General features: G+C 39.4%; 1 protein-coding gene across 7 annotated transcripts in view; it reads left to right on the forward strand.

Annotated features, from left to right (window-relative positions):
* Positions 1 to 519: 519 nt before the first annotated feature.
* Positions 520 to 21,985, forward strand: part of TBC1D5 (TBC1 domain family member 5) — a 538,946-nt gene continuing 517,480 nt past the window's right edge. For all 7 annotated transcript variants that reach the window (XM_036849871.1, XM_036849872.1, XM_036849873.1 and 4 more), the window contains exon 1: positions 520 to 672. The gene's annotated coding sequence lies outside the window, so the exon portion shown is untranslated. The remainder of the gene's footprint in view (positions 673 to 21,985) is intronic.

Here is a 21,985-nt window from a genome sequence, read left to right on the forward strand (position 1 = left end):
TGGTTGGGTCTTGAAGCATGAACAGGAGTCCACTCAGCTGCAACAAGGAAATGTAAATTCTTAAGCAGGAGGGCCAGCCTCTCAGAAGGTCCCACCCTGGGAAGGCAGTGGTGGTGAGTGTGAGGGTCTAAGTCCTGGGGTAGAGTCCCAGCCTCCAGCTGCGCGATGGCGGAGAGGGGGTGTGGAAGGGAGAGAGGGAAAGGGGAAGGAAGGGAAAGGGGGAAAAAAAAAAAAAAAAAAAAAGAAGGCCATCCCGCGCATGCGCTCTAGCGGCAGCGGAGGAGGGCTCGGCCCGCGGCTCCCTCCCCGCCTCGCGCCTCGCGGGGCCCCACAGGCCCGGCCCCGAGAGCAAGCGCGTCGCGCCCGCGCAGTCTTCGGGCCCCGGCGGGCGCCTGCGCACCAGCGTCCTGGGCGCGCGAGCCGCGGGGTTATTAGAGGTGGAGCGCGGGGAGGGCGCGAGGCAGGAGGCGGCCGCCGTTACGGCGCGGGCGTGGTCACGTGGCCGCTGGTCACCGCCGCCGCCACCCCCTCCCGCCCTGTTCTCTATCTGGTCGGGTCCGGCCCGGCCGGCACCACGAGCGCCCGGCAGAGACTGAGGGAGAGAGAAAGAGGAGGGGAGGAGGAGGAGGAGGATTCAGGGAGTAGGAGCTGGGGAGCCCTCCTGCGCCACAGGTAAAATAATGATGATAATCGTAAAGCAGCCCGGGCCCCCTGAGCGCCTCCGCCTTCCTCCAGCGCAGCCCCCACATGCAGACGCTCCCGCCCCGGTCTCCCCTCAGCCTCTCAGGACGAGTCCCGCCTCCCCTCGCTCCGCCGCCGCCTCCCTGGCAGGCCTGTGGTGCTGCCGCCGCCGCCGCGGACGGGGACTCGCAGCGCCCTCCGCGTGTGCGCATCCTGGGCGGGCGGGGGTTGGGTGGCGGGAGAGTAGACTCTTTCGCTGCGGGGCGGCGGGGCCGGGGGCCTGTTCCCCTGCTTGCTGCCTGCCTGCCCTTTGGGGTCCCGGCCGCAGGGCCCCCTGCAGCGAGAAGGCAGAGCCTGGTGGCCGGACCCGGGCTCCACTTCCTACTTGGTAGATTTCCCTGTTCATTTCAGCCCCGGGCAGCACGCTTCCTTCGCGGGCCGGAAGCCAAACGGACCCGAAATCCCCAAATGTTTTAAAGTGCAGCCTTGAGAAGAGAAAAAAGCCTTTCACTTTTCAAGATGGAAACGTGACCTTGTTTGAGTACGACTTGAGTTTTTTCACCTGTAGGAACATGCAAGTTGAGGCCGTTCAGGGTATGAGAAAAACTTTGCAGAGGGTGAACATTGATTTTTTTTTTTTTAACGGCTCCCCCCGCCCCTTTCCTGGAAAAAGGAGCACCAACCTCCAAAACAATTTCCTGATTCTACAAGTGACCTAGAGTTTGTTCAGTAGCTATTAAGTAGTTTTACTTCCAGGATATGATTTATGTTTAAAGTTAACATCTTTTAGATTTTTTTCTGAATAATTATCTGGAAAGAGTTTTCACTTGTCAACGTCGAATTCTGACTCCCAAAATTTTAGAATGCAGGTTGCACACCTTTGGGCCGGATTGCGCTGAAACTTCTAGACCCAGTCATTCTTTTGTATTCTTTGTACCACAAAATATAGCCCCAATATATGACTATGTAGTCCCTATATATTATGAGCGTGCGCTGTTACACTGTTGAAAGTAAACCTTTGAGCACCTTTGGTATCAGTGATAAAGAAATTCATTTATGTGTTGGTTAATTCTCTTAAGGAGCTTTTCTGATTCTACGTCTTGGTAGTTTTCACATCTTATCTCTAAATTCAGTTGTAAACTGGAACATTTTTAATTTTTACAGCTATCTGCAGTAGAGTCCTGTAGAGCAGTTCTTCTCAAACTTCAGTGTGCCTAGGAATCCCTTGGGGCTCCTGTTTAAATATGCAAATTCTGATTCAGTAGATCAGATACAGCTTGGTATTTTTTATTTCTTATAAGCTCCTACCTGCGGCTGGAGGAGGAACTATTCTTGAGTAGCAAAGATGTAGATTACTTGTTTGCTAAGAAAAAAAGTGTATCAATGAACAAGTGCGTTTTAATAATTCACGTTTGGTGTAGAGGTGGCTTGAGATAAGAGACGCATGGCAGGATGAACTGAGAGCGCTTGCCTTAGGGAAATCCCTTATGCAGAGTAAGCTAAGTCCAGGTCCCAGGGGAGGTGATAGCGGAACTGGGAGAACTCCCTCAACTAGGAAGAGTGCAGGTACCACGTGTGCATGCTGTGTGGTGCCTACATCACTTGGCCTGCGAATATTCCATGGAAGCTTGGTGTACTTCTAACTGAAGGACTTGCTCAGCAATGGGTAGTTGGATTTTTATCAACATAAAGGCTATACATCATACTCTTGAAAGTTTCTTTTATTGGTGAACGTATTGAGTGTGTTGCTCTTTCTGTCACCCGTTCAAATGCAGCCTCAGTTGAGTAGTGCATTCCTGAGCCTTGGAAGCAAACTTGTAAACAATATAGGGTCTCCACCTGTCGAGTTTTTTCCTAAATTTTAAAAAATGTAAATTGAAAAGTTTATGTTTAAAAAAAATAAGTTGAAAAGTGTCACACGTAACTTCATATATTCATACTTTATATACATAAAAATGGTTGTACTTAAGTTTTGAAAAAGTTTATGGCAGTATAACATCAACTACTTTTAGCATCGTAATTTTTATAGTCTTCATTCTAGTTCTTACTTCACTATTTTTTTTTTTTTTTTTTTTTTTTTAATTTATTTATTTATGGCTGTGTTGGGTCTTCGTTTCTGTGCGAGGGCCTTCTCTAGTTGCGGCGAGCGGGGGCCACTCTTCATCGCGGTGCGCGGGCCTCTCACCACCGCGGCCTCTCTTGTTGCAGAGCACAGGCTCCAGACGCGCAGGCTCAGCAATTGTGGCTCACGGGCCCAGTTGCTCCGCGGCATGTGGGATCCTCCCAGACCAGGGCTCGAACCCGTGTCCCCTGCATTGGCAGGCAGACTCTCAACCACTGCGCCACCAGGGAAGCCCCACTATTGTTTTTCATGTTAGACAGTACTTTTTTTCTTCCAGTTTTATTGAGATATAATTGATATATAGCACTCTGTATAAGTTTAAGGTGTGGAGCATAATGATTTGGTTTACATCATGAAATGATTATTACGATAAGTTTAGTGAACATCCATTATCTCATATAGATATTAAAGAAATAGAAAAAAATTTTTTTCCTTGTGATGAGAACTCTTAGGATTTAACAACTTTTTAACAGCTCTTAACTTTCATATGCAACGTAAAACAGTGTTAATTATGTTTATCATGTTTTATGTTATATCCCTTGTACTTATTTATCTCATAACTGGAAGTTTGTACCTTTCGTCTGCCTTCATCCAACTCCCCCTCCCTCCACCTCTGGCTCTGTTAACTGCAAATTTGATCTCTTTTTCTTATTATATTTATTTATGTATGTATTTATTTATTTATTTAACATCTTTATTGGAGTATAATTGCTTTACCATGGTGTGTTAGTTTCTGCTGTATAACAAAGTGAATCAGCTATATGTATACATATATCCCCATATCTCCTCCCTCTTGCATCTGCCTCCCACCCTCCCTATCCCACCCCTCTAGGTGGTCACAAAGCACCGAGCTGATCTCCCTGTGCTATGCGGCTGCTTCCCACTAGCTATCTATTGTACATTTGGTAGCGTATATATGTCAGTGCCACTCTCTCACTTTGTCCCAGCTTACCCTTCCCCCTCCCCATGTCCTCAAGTCCATTCTCTACATCTGCGTCTTTATTCTTGTCCTGACCCTAGGTTCTTCAGAACCATTGTTTTTTTTTTTTTTTGATTCCATGTATGTGTGTTAGCATATGGTATTTGTTTTTCTCTTTCTGACTTACTTCACTCTGTGTGATAGTCTCTAGGTCCTGATCTCTTTTTCTATGAGTTAGTTTTTGAAGTATAATTGACCCACAACACTGTTATTTCCTATTACACACATCTAGTTACAATTTATCATCCTACAAAGCTATTACATAGTTATTGACTATATTCTTCACACTGTACATTTTATACCTGTGATTCATTTATTTTGCAACTGGAATTTGTACCTCTTAATCCCCCTCACCTATTTCATTCCTCCTCCCACCTCTCTCGCAACCACCTATTTGTTCTCTGTATATATAACTGTTTCAATTTTGGTATGTTTGTTCATTTGTTTTTTAGGTTTCACATATAAGTGAAATCATACGGTATTTGTCTTTCTGACTCATTTCACTTAGCATAATACCTTATAGGTCCATCCATGTTGTTGCAAATGGCAAGATTTCATTCTTTTTTATGGCTGAGTAATACTGCATTTTGTGTGTGTGTGTGTGTGTGTGTGTGTATACACACACACACCCCACATCTTCTTTATCCATTCATCTATTGATGGACACTTAGGTTGCTTTCATATCTTGGCTATTGTAAATAATGTTGCAATAAATATAGAGGTGCATATATCTTTTCTAATTAGTGTTTTTGTTTTCTTCATATAAATACCCAGGAGTGGCATTGCCGGAACTTTGGTAATTTTATTTTTAATTTTTTGAGAACTCTCAATACTGTTTTCCATAGTGGCTGCACTGATTCACATTCCCACCAATAGTGCACAAGGGTTCCCTTTTTTCCACATCCTCACCAACACTTGTTATTTGTTGTCTTGTTGATAATAGCTATTCTGACAGGTGTGAGGTGATATCTCAGTGTGGTTTTGATTTGCATTTCCCTGGTGATTAGTGATGTTGAGCATCTTTTCATTTGCCTGTTGGCTATATATTCTTTGGAAGAATGTCTGTTGAGATCCTCTGCACATTTTTCAATCAGGTTGTTTGTTTTTTGATATTGAATTGTATGGGTTCTTTTTATATTTTGGATATTAACCCCTTATCAGATACATGATTTGGAAATAGCTTCTCCCATTCAGTAGGCAGCCTTTTCATTTTATTAATCGTTTCCATTGCTGTGCAAAAGTTTTTAAGTTTGATGTAGTCCCATTTGTTAATTTTTACTTTTGTTTCCCTTGCCTGAGGAGACATATCCAAAAAAATATTGCTAAGATTGATGTCAAAGAGCTTACTACTTAGGTGTTCTTTAAGAAGTTTTATGGTTTCAGGTCTTACATTTAAGTCATTAATCCGTTTTGAATGTATTTTTCTGCATGGTGAGAGAGAGTAGTCCAGCTTGATTCTTTTGCATGTAGCTGTTCAGTTTCCCCAACATCATTTATTGAAGAGGCTGTCTTTTCCCCATTGTATATTCTTGCCTCCTTTGTTGTAGATTAATTGCACATGTAAGTATGGGTTCATTTCTGGGCTCTTTATTTTGTTCCATTAATGTTTGTGTCTGTTTTTGTGACAGTACCGTCCTGTTTTTATTAATGTAGCTTTGTAATATAGTTTGAAATCAGGGAGCGTGATACCTCCAGCTCTGTTCTTCTTTCTCAAGATTATTTTGGCTATTTGGGTTTTTTTTTAATGTTTCCATCCAAATATTAGAATTATTCTAGTTCTGTGAAAAATGCCCCTGGTATTTTGATAGGGATTGCATTGAATCTGCAGGTTGCCTTGGGTAGCATGGCCATTTTAACAATATTACTTCCTCCAATCCATGAACACAGTATATCTATCTGTGTTGTCTTTGATTTCTTTCATCAGTATCTGATAGTTTTCTGAGTCTAGATCTCTTACTTCCTTAGATTTATTCCAAGATATTTTATTCTTTTTGATGTGATTATAAATGTGATTAATTTATTACTTAATTTTTCTTTCTGATAGTTTGTTATATATAGAAATGCAGCAGATTTCTGTATATTAATTTTGTATTCTGAAACTTTACCAAATCCTTGATGAGTTCTAGTAGTTCTTTGGTGGCATCTTTAGGATCTTCTATGGATAGTGTCATGTCATCCGCAGACAGTGACAGTTTTACTTTCTCCTTTCTAATTTGGATTCCTTTTACTTTGTTTTTCTTGTCTGATTGTTGTGGCTAGGACTTCCAGTACTACGTTGAATAAAAGTTCCAGTACTATGTTGAATGAAAATGTTGAGAGTGGGCATCCTTGTCTTGTTCCTGATCTTAGAGGAAATGCTTTCTTCACTGTTGAGTGTGATGTTGGCTGTGGGCTTGTCATTTATGGCCTTTATTATGTTGATGTATGTTCCCTCTCTACCCACTTTTTTGAGAGTTTTTATCAAAAATGGATGTTGAATTTTGTCACAAGCCTTTTCTGGACCTATTGAGATGATTGTATGATTTTTGTACTTCAGCTTTTTAATGTGGTATATCCCATTAATGGATTTGCAGATATTGAACCATCTTTGCATTCCTGGAAGAAATTCCTCTTGATCATGATGTATGGTCCTTTTAATGTATTGTTGGATTTGATTTGCTAATATTTTGTTGAGGATTTTTGCATGTATGTTCATCAGTGATATTGGTCTGTAATTTTCTGTTTTTGTGTATCTTTGTCTGACTGTGGTATCAGAGTGATGCTGGCTTCACTAGATAGAATGGGTTTGGAAGTGTTCCGTCCTCTGCAATTTTTTGGAATAGTTTGAGAAGGATAAGTGTTAACTCTTCTCGGAGTTTTTGGAAGAATTCATCTGTGAAGCCATCTGGTCCTTGGACTTTTGTTTGTTGGAAGTTTTTAAAATTACTGCTTCAACTTCATTACTGCTAATTGGTCTGTTCATATTTTCTATTTCTTCTTGGTTCAGTCTTGGGAGATTGTACCTTTCTAAGAATTTGTCCATTTCTTCTAGGTTGTCCATTTATTGGTGTACAGTTGTTCATAGTAATCTCTTATGATCCTTTTTATTTCTGTGGTGTCATTTGTAACTTCTTTTTTATTTCTGGTTTCCATTTGCATGGAGTACCTTTTTTCATCCCCCTAACTTTTAGTCTGTGTGTGTCTTTACATCTGAAGTGAGTCTCTTTTTAGGTAACATATATATGGGTCTTATTTTATATCCATTCAGTCACTCTTTGTCTTTTGATTGGAGCATTTAGTCCATTTACATTTAAAGTAATTATTGATAGGTGTGTACTTACTGCTGTTTTGTAATTGTTTTCTGGTCATTTTCATAATTTATTTGTTCCTTTTCTCTCCTTTTGATTTGGTGACTATCTTTAGTGTCACTTTTGGATTCCTTTCTCTTTTCTGCATGTGTATTTAGTATAGATTTTTGGTTTGTGATTAGCATGAGGTTTATGTGTGTGTATATGTGTATATATATATATGTTCATCATATATATCTATATATATCTATATAGTTATGATTGTTTTAAGTTGATGATCTTTTAAGTTCAAATGTGTTTTAACAACCATGCATTTTTAACCCCTTCCCCCAGTTTACTGTTTTTGACATCATATTTTACATCCGTTTGTTTTGTGGATCCCTTAAGTATTTGTTGTGGATGTTTTTACAAGTTTTGTCCTTTTACTTTTCTACTAGCTTTATAAGTGGTTGATTGACTACCTTTACTGTATATTTGCCTTTACCAAAGAGTGTTCCTTTTGTAATTTTCATATTTCTAGTTGTGGCCCTTTATTTTTCACTTAGACAAGTCCTTTTAACATTTCTTGTAAAGCCAGTTTAGTGAGGTTGAACTCTTTTAGCTTTTGCTTGCCTGTAAAACTTTTGATCTCTCCATCAAATCTGAATGAAAGCTTTGGCAGGAAGATTGTTGATGGTAGGTTTTTTCCTTTCATCATTTTAACTGTTTATATTGTGCCACTTCTTCCCAGCCTGCAATATTTCTGCTGAAAAGTCAGCTTATAGCCTTATCAGATTTTTCTCATATGTAACTTGTTGCTTTTTCCTTGCTGCTTTTAATATTCTCTCTTGATTTTTAATTTTTGCCATTTTAGATACAGTGTGTCTTGGTTTGATCCTCTTTGGGTTGATGCTGCTTAGGATTCTCTGTGCTTCCTGGACCTGGATGTCTGTTTCCTTTCCCAGGTTAGAGAAGTTTTTGGCTATTATGTTTTCAAATATGTTATTTGCCCCTTTCTCTCTTCTCCATCTGGGACCCCTTTAATGTGAATGTTAGTACACTTGATGTTGTCCCAGAGGTCTCTTAAACTTTCCTCACTTCTTTTTCTTTTTTCTTTTTTCTGTTTAGCTTCAGTGATTTCCACTACTCTGTCTTCTAGCTCACTGATGCGTTTCTCTGTATCATTTAGTCTACTGTTGATTCCTTCTAGTGTATTTTTCATTTCAGTTATTGTATTCTTCATCTCTGTTTGGTTCTTCTTTATATTTTCCAACTCTTTGTTAAAAACTTCTAACTTCTCATTCTGTTTATTTAGTCTTATCCGGAGTTATTTGATCATCTTTCTGATCACTACTTTGAACTTTTATTGGGTAGGTTGCTTATCCCCACTTCAGCTAGTTCTTCTTCTGGGGTTTTATTTTGTTCCTTTGTTTGGAATATATTCTTCTGTCATCTTATTTTGCCTAGTTTGCTATTTTTGTTTCTGTGTATCTGGTAGGTTGGTTACATTTCATGATCTTGGAGAAGAGGTCTTTTGTAGGAGACATCCTGTGTTTCCCAGCAGTGCACTCCCCTCTAGTCACCAGAACTATATGTTATAGGGCCCACCTGTGTGGGCTGTGTGGGTCCTTCTGTTGTGGCAGGCTGACTGCTATTGGTGGTCTGGTAGGTATGGCAGGCCCCTGGTCTCGTTGGTGGGGCTGGGTCATGAGACAGCTGGCTGTGGGTTCCAGGGGGGTCCCGCAGCTAGCGCTGATTGGTAGGTGGGCAGAGCTGGGTTCTGGGGTGGGTGTAGGTCCACGGGGTCCTAGCACTAGAGTCTGTTTGCTGGTGGGCAGGGCCAGTCCCTGACATGGCTAGCTGTGGTGTCTGAGGTGTTTCAGGGCTGCTGTTGGCCCTGGTGAGCGAGGCTGGATTGCAGGGTGGCTGGCTGAGGGGTCCAAGGTGTCTTGGAGCTTGGGTCAACCTGCTGATGAGTGGGGTTGGGGCCTAGGGGCTCCTGGGACTAGTCCTGGGCTGCTGATGGATGGAGCCAGGTTCCAGGTTCTCTGGTTGCAGGGCCTTGGGGGTCCTAGAGCTGGTGTCTGCCTGCTCTTGGGCTGGGGGTGGTTCCTGACACATCTGGCTGTGGCTTCTGGGTTGTCCTGAAGCTGATGTTGGCCTGCTGGTGGGTGGGGCTGGGGCCCAAGGCATCCTGGGGCTGGTGCCCAGCCAGTGGTGGGTGAGTCCGGGTCCTGGGGCTAGTGCCAGCCCACCTGTGGGCGGATTCGTGTATGACAGTACTTTTGAAGCACTTACTAAGTGCCAGGCACTGTTCTAAGCACTTTATGTATCTTAATTCATTTAATCCTCACACCAACCTCGAAGGAAACTAAAGCAGAGAGGGTAAAAGTCACATGCCAGCACAGAGCTGGGATTCTGGCTGACTCTAGAGTCCATGCTTTTAAAAGTCTTCTCTTTGTTGTGTTTTGGAAGAAAATAAATGAATGATACTCTTTTAAATCCCCTTTTCCTAGTACTGTTGAGAATTATCGAGCTTGACTTTCATTTTAAAATTCAAATTTGTCATTCTTTTTTTTTTTTTTAATTCCCCCCATTTTATCCCACTTCAGAATGAAGAATTTCCTCAATGATTGTAATCTTTTCTGAATAAGACATTGAAATTTGCAACGGTTTATTTTGTTTGCACTTGTTTGCTGGACTGGTCTCTTAAGTTTGTATGTCACTGTTAAAAGTGAAGGTGGTGTAGGTTTCCTTTTGAACCTGCAAGTTTTGAGTTCTTCATTTCTTGCCTATGACTGTCTCCCCTCCCCTTCCCTCCCCCTCTATGCATATATGGTAGATTTATTTATGTTTGTTATTCTAACATTTAGGATTTTGAGGGGGATTGACTGGGTTACTGACTTTTTATTTGGCCAGTAACGACAATAAGAAACTAAACATTGATCATCATTATCATTAACACTGAGAAGGTAAGAATGGCAACCTTAGAATGAAAAATGGTATTTTAAGTTGAATAATTTGTGTTTCATAAAAATATATATATCGTCTGTTCCCCACCTGCTTTCTGTCTCAGACCACTGAAAACTTTACCCCACATCAGCCCAGTATGAGGAATGGTGCCGTACACCTGGTCTAAAACATTTTTCTTAACGTGGACAGATCATTAAAATGGCAGTGCTATACAGTTTGTGTACTAGAATTTGAGAACTGAGAGGTTGTGAATGGGGGCAGTTGTGGGAAGGGAAAGAGATGGGGGAGGGCCTGAGGCTAATTCCAGTGGCATTAATTTTCTATTAACTGGGCTAATAGTAAGTTTGAGAAGGAAGTCAGTATAACAGCAAATCTGTGTTATAAATGTTTTCTCCATGCTTGTTCTCTATTGTGATGTCTCTCATAATGCCATGCTGGCCAGTTACTTAGCCTCACAGTGCCTCACTTTTCTCATCTTTAAAATGAGGATAATAATAGAAACTACCTCACAAAGTTGTTTTGAGGATTAAATGATTATATGTGTATGTATACGTGTGTGTATATACATAAACACATGTAATATATGTATTATACCTATGCTGTTCTTATTATGTTATATATATAAATGTTACATACACACGTGTGTGTGTGTGTGTGTATATGACATACATGTAGATAAACAGTTGTGCCTTGGTATTGGCAGGGGATTCATTCCAGGACCCCTGTGGATACCAAAATCTGTGGATGCTCAAGTCCCTTATAGAAAATGGCATAATATTTGCATATAGTATATACACATCCTTAGCATACTTTAGATCATCTCTAGATTACTTATAATACCTAATGCAATGTAAGTACTATGTAAATGGTTGCCGGAGCCTGGCAAATTCAAGTTTTGTTTTTTTGGGACTTTCTGGAATTTTATTTTTTTTCCCCTGAATATCTTTGATTCATGATTGATTAAATCTGCAGATGTGGAACCGGAGTATATGGAGGGCTGACTGTATATATACATACAATGCTTAGATAGTATCTGGTACGTAGCTAATGCTACAATCTAAGTGTTAGATATTATGTTCTGCTGTGGATAATCTGCAGTGGTTGATCATATCCACATATTCAAGACTGACTATATTTGAATGAACTTAATGGAAATCGTACATTTATTTGGTATAAGGCTGCAGGGCCAAGAAAACAGAAAGTTTGTGCTTTTTTGGATGAAAATACAAGATTGGTATAGTAATGATTTTATCCCTTTGGAGATGTAAATATGAATAAATATGGTTTGGCAGCTCAGATCTTTCAAAACAAGGAAGTAAGGCTGTAGAACCAATAAAAGATGTCTTTGGTGGTGGTATAAAAGGATTAGTTTAAAATTTTCAAGTGTAGTGTTATGAAGCCCAGAACAAGATAACCTTTTTCTGGAGGCTTCTCTGATTACAACTTTTACCTTCCTCGACTGACTTGTTTGCTCCTTGAAATAATTCATCTTTCTTTGCATCCTCCAAACTTGGTCTGTAGTCCCTTATCTGAAACCCATGGTGGCATATGTGTCTCAGAAGTAAAAAGTTTTTGGAATTTAGAAAATTAATATGGTGCATATGCTGTGTATCATGAAACCTCCTGTGGGTAGGAGCGGTCACCCTATAATCAGACACATTAATTTTCCCAGCAAAATTATACATCTTCACACTAAGTAGAATAAAAGAGACTACAAGAAACCTTACATTAGTTAGGCCATGTTTCTCTGACAGCTTAGAAAATAATTTTTAGGTTTTAGAGCTTTTTGGATTTTTGGAGTTGGAGATAAGGGATTGGGGTCTGTGTGTGTCTGTGTATGTGTGTCTGTGTGTGTATATTTTTTTTTAGTATTTATATTCATCATAGTGCCTGTTTCCTTGAGTAGACAGAGAACTGGAATATAGGATCTGTGTGTTAGTATTTTGTATCTTTAACATCTATAGGGCCTGGCATGCAGTAGGTGCTCATTAAATGTCCATTAGTTTGGATGAAAAACATCTAAAGATAATATCATTCAGTCAGTGTTCTGTGCTGCATGTCGTATCTGTGGCTGACTCAATGAAAATATTTAATAATCGCAGATTTATTATTTTTTTAACTCAGTTGCCCAGGAAAGGTGGTTATTGGACAACTGTTTTTGAAACAAAAGAGATTTGAAATAGTCATTACAGAGGATTGCAAATTTTCATAAATTTGTATTGACAAGAATGTTTATCTTGACCTTTTTATGGGTCAGGAAGTCTATATTTAGAAGAATGATTTACTTTTTAAAATTGATTAGATTTAGTTATATATGATAATTACAATAAACTAGCTGTGGTATATCTGTCTAAAGAAAATGCTGCCATGGGTGAATATCTTTGGTCAAATAATCACAGTATGATAATCTAGATGGCCATTAGAAAACAGGTGTTTTTTTTTCCTATTACAAAAAGTAATGCTTATTGTGGAAATTTTATAAAAATGGATTATCAAAAATAGTCACGTGGACTGTTGGATAGTTCTTAAAGTTCTCTTCAGGGTTATCGTGCTTGGAGAGGCTGAAAATAAAGTCAGGTTTGTAGTACAAGTACTAGTTTGGAAAGCCAAGTAACAAATGCGGGAATGCTTTATGTTTTAGTGTTACTAAACGTTTTGTCCCTAAGTAAGATAAAAAGGTTGACCCAAAGGAATGAGGTCTCCACTTCCAAATAGTGGGGTCTTCAGAATAATTAGATCAGTGAGAAGTAAGCTGCCACTTCTGATACGACCACCTTGGGGGAGATGCACCCGCCTTCTGATGGAGTTGGGGTGAAGACTGAGCCCAACTCACAGGCTCTGCCTGCAGAGGCAAGCATTTTGTTTGCTGATAACCAGTGGGGATCAGAGTCAACCCCTTGAGAGTTTCCCAGAATGCTACCTTTGGAGTTGTTGCAGGAATCCAAGAGGAGGTACTAACACTGTATCTCTTGCCATCTTGGGGTGAGATAGTGGATTGATTGCCCTGGATCCCTTGTAGGATTTGGGGGTGAAGGTGGATTTGATAGGAGATGGGCAGATGGTACCACTATGTCGGTTTTTGTCTGCTGCATTCATTAAAGTAGACTTCTTTTTCTTCATGAAGTCCAAGAATCTTGTGGTAAGAATGCTCTTTTTGATAGGTCGATGTGTACGGTGTAGGGAGGATTGGGATAAATTGCCTCCCTTCTCCAATCTGCATTTCTCTTAACTAATTTAGGGTTAATTTTAATTTCTTTATCCTGTGTTGTGTGTATGTAAATTGTAGCTATACACAGCTGAACATGTGTATATGTAAATAATTCCTAATTTTTAAAAAATTAATTAATTTATTTTATTATTTTGGCTGTGTCGGGTCTTCATTGCTGTGCGGGCTTTCTCTAGTTGTGGCAAGTGGGGGCTCCTCCTTGTTGCGTTGTGCGGGCTTCCTCATTGCGGTGGCTTCTCTTGTTGTGGAGCATGGGCTCTAGGTGCACGGGCTTCAGTAGTTGTGGCACGCGGGCTCAGTAGTTGTGGCTTGTGGGCTCTAGAGCACAGGCTCAGTAGTTGTGGCGCATGGGCTTAGTTGCTCCGCGGCATGTGGGATCTTCCTGGACTAGGGCTTGAACCCATGTCCCCTGCATTGGCAGGTGGATTCTTAACCACTGCACCACCAGGGAAGCCCTGTCTTTTTTAACTAAAAGTGATTCTTGCTATTTTGTTGCTTGCATTTATTTTTCATTTAATATTTTATGTTACTTCTGTTACTACTTTTCCATGTACTTTTTGGTCACTCCATACTATTTCATTGTATGAATGGGCTATAAGTAGTTCTCCATTCTTGGACACCTAGATTCCTCTCAATCTTTCTGATGAGAAGTGATACACTGAATATTATTGTATTGATAGCTCATGTCCCTTTGTGCCTGTGCATTATTGTTAATTTAGGAAAAACTGTGGTGAGTGGAATTAGCAGGTCAAAAGATAATTTAACAGTTTTGTTACATTTGGCTAAATTGCCCACCAGGAAGGTTGTAGCACTTTACCCTTTACTACAAAACTGTTTGAGAGGCCCTGTACCTATTGTTATTGGGTATTATCTTATCTTTCTTTATTTTAATAGCTTTATTTGGGTATATGTGACTTTATCCCTGTTCCCCTTTTTTTGTTTTCTTACAGTTTTTAACATTTTATGTAGTTAGATCTTGCTCTTCTTTTATTTATCTTGTAGAGCTTTTCCTACCTTATGGTTATATAGCTATTATTTTATATTTTCAACCGTTTTCATAGTTTAAATTTAAAATTTTGGGTTTGGAGTTATTCCAGAACATGTTGAATGGCATAGTGTGAAGTGGTACAAGAAATTCTAAGCTTTTTAAAAATTAAATTAAATTAATTAATTTATTTTGGTTGAGCTGGGTCTTAGTTGTGGCATGCGAGGTCCTTAGTTGTGGCTTGCTGGCTTCTCAGTTGTGGAATGCAAACTCTTAGTTGAGGCATGCATGTGGGATCTAGTTCCCTGACCAGAGATCGAACCCAGGCCCCCTGCATTGAGAGCTCAGAGTCTCACCCACTGCACCACCAGGGAAGTCCCTAAAAAATTCTAAGGTTTTTGATCAGCCAGTTTTCTCAGTACTCCTTAATGAATGACCTGTTCTTTCTCCATAGATATCAGTAGCTTTGTCATTTGGTCTTCTAGTCAGTCACACAGTATTTTATTTTTTATTGTTGTGAATAGGATTTTCGTGTGTGTGTGTGTGTGTGTGTGTATTTTTGCTACCAGACAATTTCTGGTAAATAGAAAAGCTGTTGATGTTTCATGTGTATTTATTTTGTAACCAGTCACTTTCTGACTATTTATCATCACAGCTTTTCAGTTGATTCTCTTACCTTTTCCAGGTAGATAAGTATACCATGTGAAGCTAGCCATTTTTGTAGAGAGATCAAATTGTACATCGTGTGGGCTTCTTGGAGTATCAAGCATCATGAGTTTCTTTTCCTGGTCAGGTGGTATAATTTTCTACTCCTCATGGTGAGTTTTCTTTTCAAGCTATGGTGTATTTAAAGTTCTCCAACCCAAAGCCTGTGATTTTCAAAACTGAGTGTAGTGGAGGCCTTTGGGAAGTGATCAGTAGACCAGGAGGCAGTGAAGGTGGGGCGGAATGGGAGAGGCAGGCATGGGGAAGTGCCTGATATGCCAGCTCTTCCTTCTCTGGCCCCTTTTCTGATTTCTGATTATTTTTCTGGGCTTCTTCAATTTTGCCCTTTTTAATGATTTTCTGGCTTCTTATTTAATTCTCCAGATATACTTTGTTTTCTTTCTTTCTTTCATACAGTAGCTCCCCTACCTCCTTTTTACTTTGATCCGGAATACAGATGTAGTAGTCTGAGAAGTAGTCCTGAGCAGTCCCTCTGATTTCCTTCCTTATTGTCACTAAAACTACTGCAAAATGCCCTGACCAGTGGCCACCGTGCATCCTATCATGCAAAGGATATGGCAAGACATTGATTAAACTTAGGTTTCCTCATAAAATAAAACCACTGTTTTAGAAGCGTTAACAAAATGAGAGAGACATACTTTATAAAGACAAATTGCGAGAGGATTGTAGAGTTGTAGCTGGGTGGTTGAGGACTCCAGAGGACACAGAGAGAGATTAGTTTTACAAAGAGAGAACAGGTTTCTGAAGAGTCTGTTATCTTAGGTCTCCAACCGATTTCTTCCCTGGGCTTTAGACCTGGGGATCCCATTGCCTATTGGATAACTCCACTTTTGGGTGGCCCACAGAAAGCTCAATTTCAGTATGTGTGCAACTGAATTTACCATCTTTTCTTAGAAAACCTATTCCCCCTCCCAAGTTTATTATCTCACTGGTTGGTACCTCCATCTCTCTAGTTGTTCAAAGCCAGAAACCTGGCAGACACACTTTATTCCCTTTTCCCAAATCCTCACGTAAAGGCATCAAGCTCTGTGGATTCTACCTCTTGAATCCAATGTCTGTTTATCCCCACTACTTCTACTCTGGTATATCATCTTTGGATGTCTAGATCATCAGCTCTTGATTATGTTTCTGTAAGGTTGTCTCATTGGTGTCCCTGTAGCCTGATGATCTTTCTAAGCTCTCGTCTGATTCTCTTACACTGTAGCGTAAAACCCTTCAATGCAGTCCTCCCTCAGTATCTATCAGGGATTGGTTCCACGACCCCCAGCAGATATTGAAGTCCACAGATGCACGAGTTACTTGCAGTCGGCCCACATATTGGCAGGTTCTGCATCCACAGATTCAACCAACCACGGATGGAATATGCAGGGAACCCGCTTATAAGATGGGCTGACTGTGGTCTCCATCATCTATTTCTCAGTCTTGTGTCTTCTTCTTCTGCCTCGCCTGTACTCTGTGATTTCATTATAAAGTACTGAAATCTTTGAGTTTTTGGAACCGTTTATGATTTTGCTCACCTCAAGCTTGGAATATTCTATCTCTTGATCTTACTGACTTCTTGTGAGGTCTCAGCTTAAATGCCACTGCTCCAGAAGGCTTACTTGAACCACTAAGTCTGTGTTGTACCCTTCCTGTTTGGCCAAATAACCTGTACTACTCCATAACATTTATTATGTGTTAGAATTGTCTTTTTATGTAAGAGCCTGTTTCCCACTTTTGACTGCTCTGTGAGCTCCAAGGCCACGTACATCATCTTTACTCATACTTCTGGTGCTGTGCCTATTAAAAGTAGATGTCCTGTAACAGGTACTGTTCTAGGTGCTGAAAATAGAGCAGTAAATAAGAAGCTGTTCCAGTTATTAGCTGCTGTGTCATAAGCTATCCAAACCTTACTATCTTAAGACAACAGTAATATTTATTTACTCATGATTTTATAATTTGTATAGGACATGGTACGGGAGGGGAGGTTTTTCTCTGTTTCACTTGGTGTCCGCTCATTGGAGGTCATAGTTTCCACTTCTAAGATGGCTCACTCACAAGGCTGACAGTTGATGCTGGCTGCTCTCTGGGGGCTAAACTAGGCTGTTGATCACAGCGCCTACGTGAGGCCTCTCCATGTGGCCTGGGTGTGACTGGTGGTCTCTGAGAGTGAGTGTCCCAAGAACAAGCATTCTAAGAGGCAGGAGATAGAAGCAGCTAGAGCTCTTAATGATTAGGCTTAAAACTGATGAGCGTTACTTCTGCTGTATTCTATTGATTAAATAGTCAGCCTAGGTTCAATGGGAGGAGAATTAAACTCCATCTTCTGGTGCAGAAAGTGACAGAACATTTATGACCATGTTTAATCCACCACACAGACCTAAAAAACAAACAAAAAAATAAAACTATAAAAATTATTGGATGAGTTAATTTGTCTATACTTTCAGTCTCCCAAGAATCATGATAATATATCGTTAATTTAAAAAAAGTACAATATAAAGTGAAATTTTTAAAAGTAACTTCAATTCCCAGTCTTTTTAAACAATAATTATATTTCTTTTTCTGTTATTATTTATATAGTTTCTCAATTTTTAATTGAGCATATAACTCCTTTTTAATCGGTTTTATATTCTACTTTTATTTTTTATTTATTTTTTAAATAAATTTATTTGTTTATTTTATTTTTGGCTGTGTGGGGTCTTTGTTGCTGCGCGCAGGCTTTCTTTAGTTGCGGTGAGTGTGGGCTTCTCATTGCGGTGGCTTCTCTTGCTGCGGAGCACTGGCTCTAGGCGTGCAGGCTTCAGTAGTTGTGGCACGCGGGCTTAGCTGCTTCGCGGCATGTGGGATCTTCCTGGACCAGGGCTCAAACCCCTGTCCCCTGCCTTGGCAGGCGGATTCTTAACCACTGTGCCACCAGGGAAACCCTGTGTTCTGTTTTTAAATTTTATCTTTCATAAGTCCTCATGCACTGATGTTATATTTCTAGGCATATTTCTAGAAGTGATATTACCGTATCTAAGGGTATATGTAATTTAGATTTTGATACTTACTGCCAAACTGCCTAATAGATAATATTAATTTGTACTGCAACTTTTAGTGCAGGGTATAAATTATATTTTCCCATAATCTTGCTACCAGATGGTATTGTAAATCATTGCTTTTAGTTAACCTGTTGGCAAAAGTTAATAGGTTGCTTTTATTCTTATTTCTTTGATGCCTGTTTAAGCCTTTTGTCCATTTTTTGGGGGTGCTTATTTTCTTTTCTTATTGACCTTCAAGAGCTTTTTGTGGGTTATAGATTTGAACTCTGCTTATTACATATATTGTAAATATACTCAATTTGGTTTTTCAGTTTTGCTTATACATTTTACAAATTCTTATGAAGAATTATTACATTTTTATGTAGTTCCATATATTAGTCTTTTTCTTTATGATTTTGTTTCTTGGCAGAAACAAGATTGAACTCAGTTCTCCAATTCTCCCTTATTTGTCATGTTTTTACAACTCTGGTCAATCTTCCAGTAGTTTCAAATGTAGAATTTTTGCACCTTATACATATTGCTGAGGGGAGGAGATCAGTAGACCAAGAAATTCCTTAGCAATTATACAGATGTCTATTTGGGGGATTAATTTCAGAATCTTGTCCATCTCTTAATTGTCTTATAATAAAATGGAATTGATATGTTTTGGAATTTGGCAAATTTCTGTCCTAGACAGTACCAGAGAATCAAGGTGAATAAAGACAAATTATTCCTTGGTGTCAGTGTTACTCTTTCCCACAAAATGAAACTTTCAGTGATTGAAATATAAAAATACGAAACCTTTTAAAATTGAAAACAGGATAATATGGTCAGCTAGGTTGTATGGACAAAGTATCAATAATGCCTTGAAAAGAATTAGAAATGCTAGAAAACCGTCTTTATTTTTTTTTCCTTAAAAGCTAATATGACAAAAAGAAATTACCAGGCCAAAATCTACATGAAAGTGGGAATTCAGAGAAGTAAGCAGAATATTAAAACTGCTTTTCCTCTGAGGACATTTGCCGTATTCCATGGAACTTTTACTTTGGTTTTGAAGGCCTCATAAGGCACAGGGTATAGAAATTAAAGCCTAGATAGGCCCAAGGAGAGGAGTTTAATAGGAAACTCCTCCATAAAACTGAGACTTCAAAGAGCTATGTCTATAGAGTATGGTTAAATCAAGTTTAAAACCCTTACCATGCTCTTGATCACAGGAGGCTGCAAAAATAGTTGTCTTGGACCTGAAAAAACACCTGTTCCTAAGAAGTTATAATCAGAGGTCTTCCCTCCTCTTGATTTGCAGCTCATATTCAGTGTCACCTGGGTGGTACAAATCTCACCTCAAGTTGTGAATTTAAGTGGTTCTAGGTGCCTGGGAGAAGCAAATGAAAGTCCTTTCAGGTAGAATACATTTTTATCTTAGGTCCTAGGAAATTCCCACAAATAATTTTCCAGAGAATTAGCCCACAGTAAAATATAACCAACCACACAAGGAAACAAGGCACCATGAGTGAGAAGTAGCAGAAACAATTGACAGAAGTAGGTCCTCAGAAACTTCAGGTTTTGGAATGATCAGACAGCGATTATAAAACAACTGTTTATTATGTTTATATAAAGGTGGAAAATATCTGCAGGGTATGAGAAATTTAGCACATTTGAAAAAGACCTGAACAAAACTTCTAGAAAGAAAAAATAATAATTATAATGAAAAACTCAGTGAGTATGGTTAATGGTAGATTAAATACAACCAAAGAGAATTAATGAATTGGACATAGGAGAGAACAAATTATTCAGAATGTAGCACAGAAAGACAAGGAAATGGGTAAAAAGAAAGGGATTAAGATTTATAGAACACAGAATGAGAAGGTTTAACTGTATTTCAACAGTTTTCTAATTGTAGAAGGGAGAAATAATGGGAAAGGAGGCATTGTTTGAAGATATAATAGCTGAGGATTTTCCAGAACTGATGAAAAACACCAGTTTATAAATTGAGTAAGTTCAGAGAAATACAAGCAGAATAGCTAAAAAGAAGTATACATCTAGACACATCATATTGATATGGAGAGCACCAGCAAGGAAGAGAGCGTCTTAAAAGTTGGCAGCAAACAAAAGACAGACTACCTTTTTTTTTTTTTTTTAAAGAGATTGGAGTTTATTTATTTATTTATTTGTTTGTTTTTGGCTGTGTTGGGTCTTTGTTTCTGTGCGAGGGCTTTCTCTAGTTGCGGCAAGCGGGGGCCACTCTTCATCGCAGTGCGCGGGCTTCTCACTATCGCGGCCTCTCTTGTTGCGGAGCACAGGCTCCAGACGCGCAGGCTCAGTAGTTGTGGCTCATGGGCCTGGTTGCTCCGCGGCATGTGGGATCTTCCCAGACCAGGGCCCGAACCCGTGTCCCCCGCATTGGCAGGCAGATTCTCAACCACTGTGCCACCAGGGAAGCCCCAGACTACCTTTAAACTAGCTGTGGCAGTTATGCTGACAGCTCAGGAGCAGAAATGGAAGTCAGAAAACAGTGGGATGATATCTCAGTGTGCTGGGATAAAATTGCCAGCTTAGTACTCTATGCCCATTAAAAATACATTTCAAGAGTAAGGATGAACTAATGACATTGTCAGACAGAATTGTAAAATATTATTCTCTGATAGTAAAGAAAACATATGAATAGATGTATTTTCTGACTGATTCTGGTATTTAGAATGAAGGATTCTAATAGAACTAAGCAATTCTGAGCTCCACATAGTTATTTTATTCTTAGAAAATTGTTGTGTTTATACTTAATAAACAGAGATACTGTTTGGCAATATTTTTACCAATATAATACTCCAACTTTTGGAACTCTCCTCTGTTTAGAATCTTCAGTGTTGTTGTAGGAAACCTTTTGCGGTGATTAATGCATACGTAGGAAACCTTTTGTGGTAATTAATGCATACCTTTAAGTCTTGCTGAATCAATAATGGATCTTTTAATATTCATATTTTTTTTGAAATGTTTTAAAAATTTTATTTTATTTTTGGCTGCATTGGGTCTTTGTTGCTGAAGTTAGGATAAGAAGAATCTGGAGAAAATTGTGTCTTGTATTTGCAAAAATAATTCCTGGAAATGACTTTATTCTCTTCTCCCAGTCCTAAATTCAAATTTCTGGAAAAAAATAGTGGGAGATGTTTTTTTAACCCATGAATAAGAATAGTATAAATGAGACTCTAGAATTTGTGGGAAGAACAAATAGACCTTAAAGTTAGTCAGATGGACCTACGTTAGAATCTGGCTCCACCATTTAGTAATTCACTCTTGGTCATGTGACTTAACTCTTCTGACAATTAGTTTTCTTATCTGTAAAATGGGGGTAAGACTGCCTTGTGGGTATATCCTGGGGAATAGAGGAGCAGTGTTTGTAAAAAGCCCTGAGTACAGTCCATAGATCTTAGTGGGTTCCCAACTCATTGTTACTGCTAAGTGACGGAACAGTGAATTGAATCTGGCAAGGAATTTGAAATTGTTTGTTGTACAAATGACATAAAAAAGTTGATCATACTTTTCATGTTGAAGAGTCATGGACACTGAAAGTAATGAGAAATTTTTTTTGCAGTTAGAAATTGTCAGAGTGTGACAATTTCACCTGTTCAATTGGTGGTTAATTTTGCATCACATCAGGTTAGGCAGCTTTCCCTTCTTCATGGCAGGTAAGAAGGAAAGATCAAGTCAGTGACTTGCTTTATAAAGGTAAAAAGATTTCCAGCCACCACACACACACACACACACACACACACACACACACACACACACACACACACACACACACACACACACACACACACACACACACACACACACACACACACACACACACACACACACACACACACACACACACACACACACATTTCTGTCTCCCAAGGTAAGAGTTCATGGTGACAGTTAATTTATGGCAAACCTGAATATTTTAGGAATTCAGTCCAAAAACTGGTTATGAAGTATGTGGTTGAAACTTTATGCTTTAGTTTTCAGAAGTTAAATAAATTCATTGGCCT

Source organism: Balaenoptera musculus, chromosome 4 (genome assembly GCF_009873245.2).
Source record: "Balaenoptera musculus isolate JJ_BM4_2016_0621 chromosome 4, mBalMus1.pri.v3, whole genome shotgun sequence".
NCBI classification, from domain to species: domain Eukaryota; kingdom Metazoa; phylum Chordata; class Mammalia; order Artiodactyla; family Balaenopteridae; genus Balaenoptera; species Balaenoptera musculus.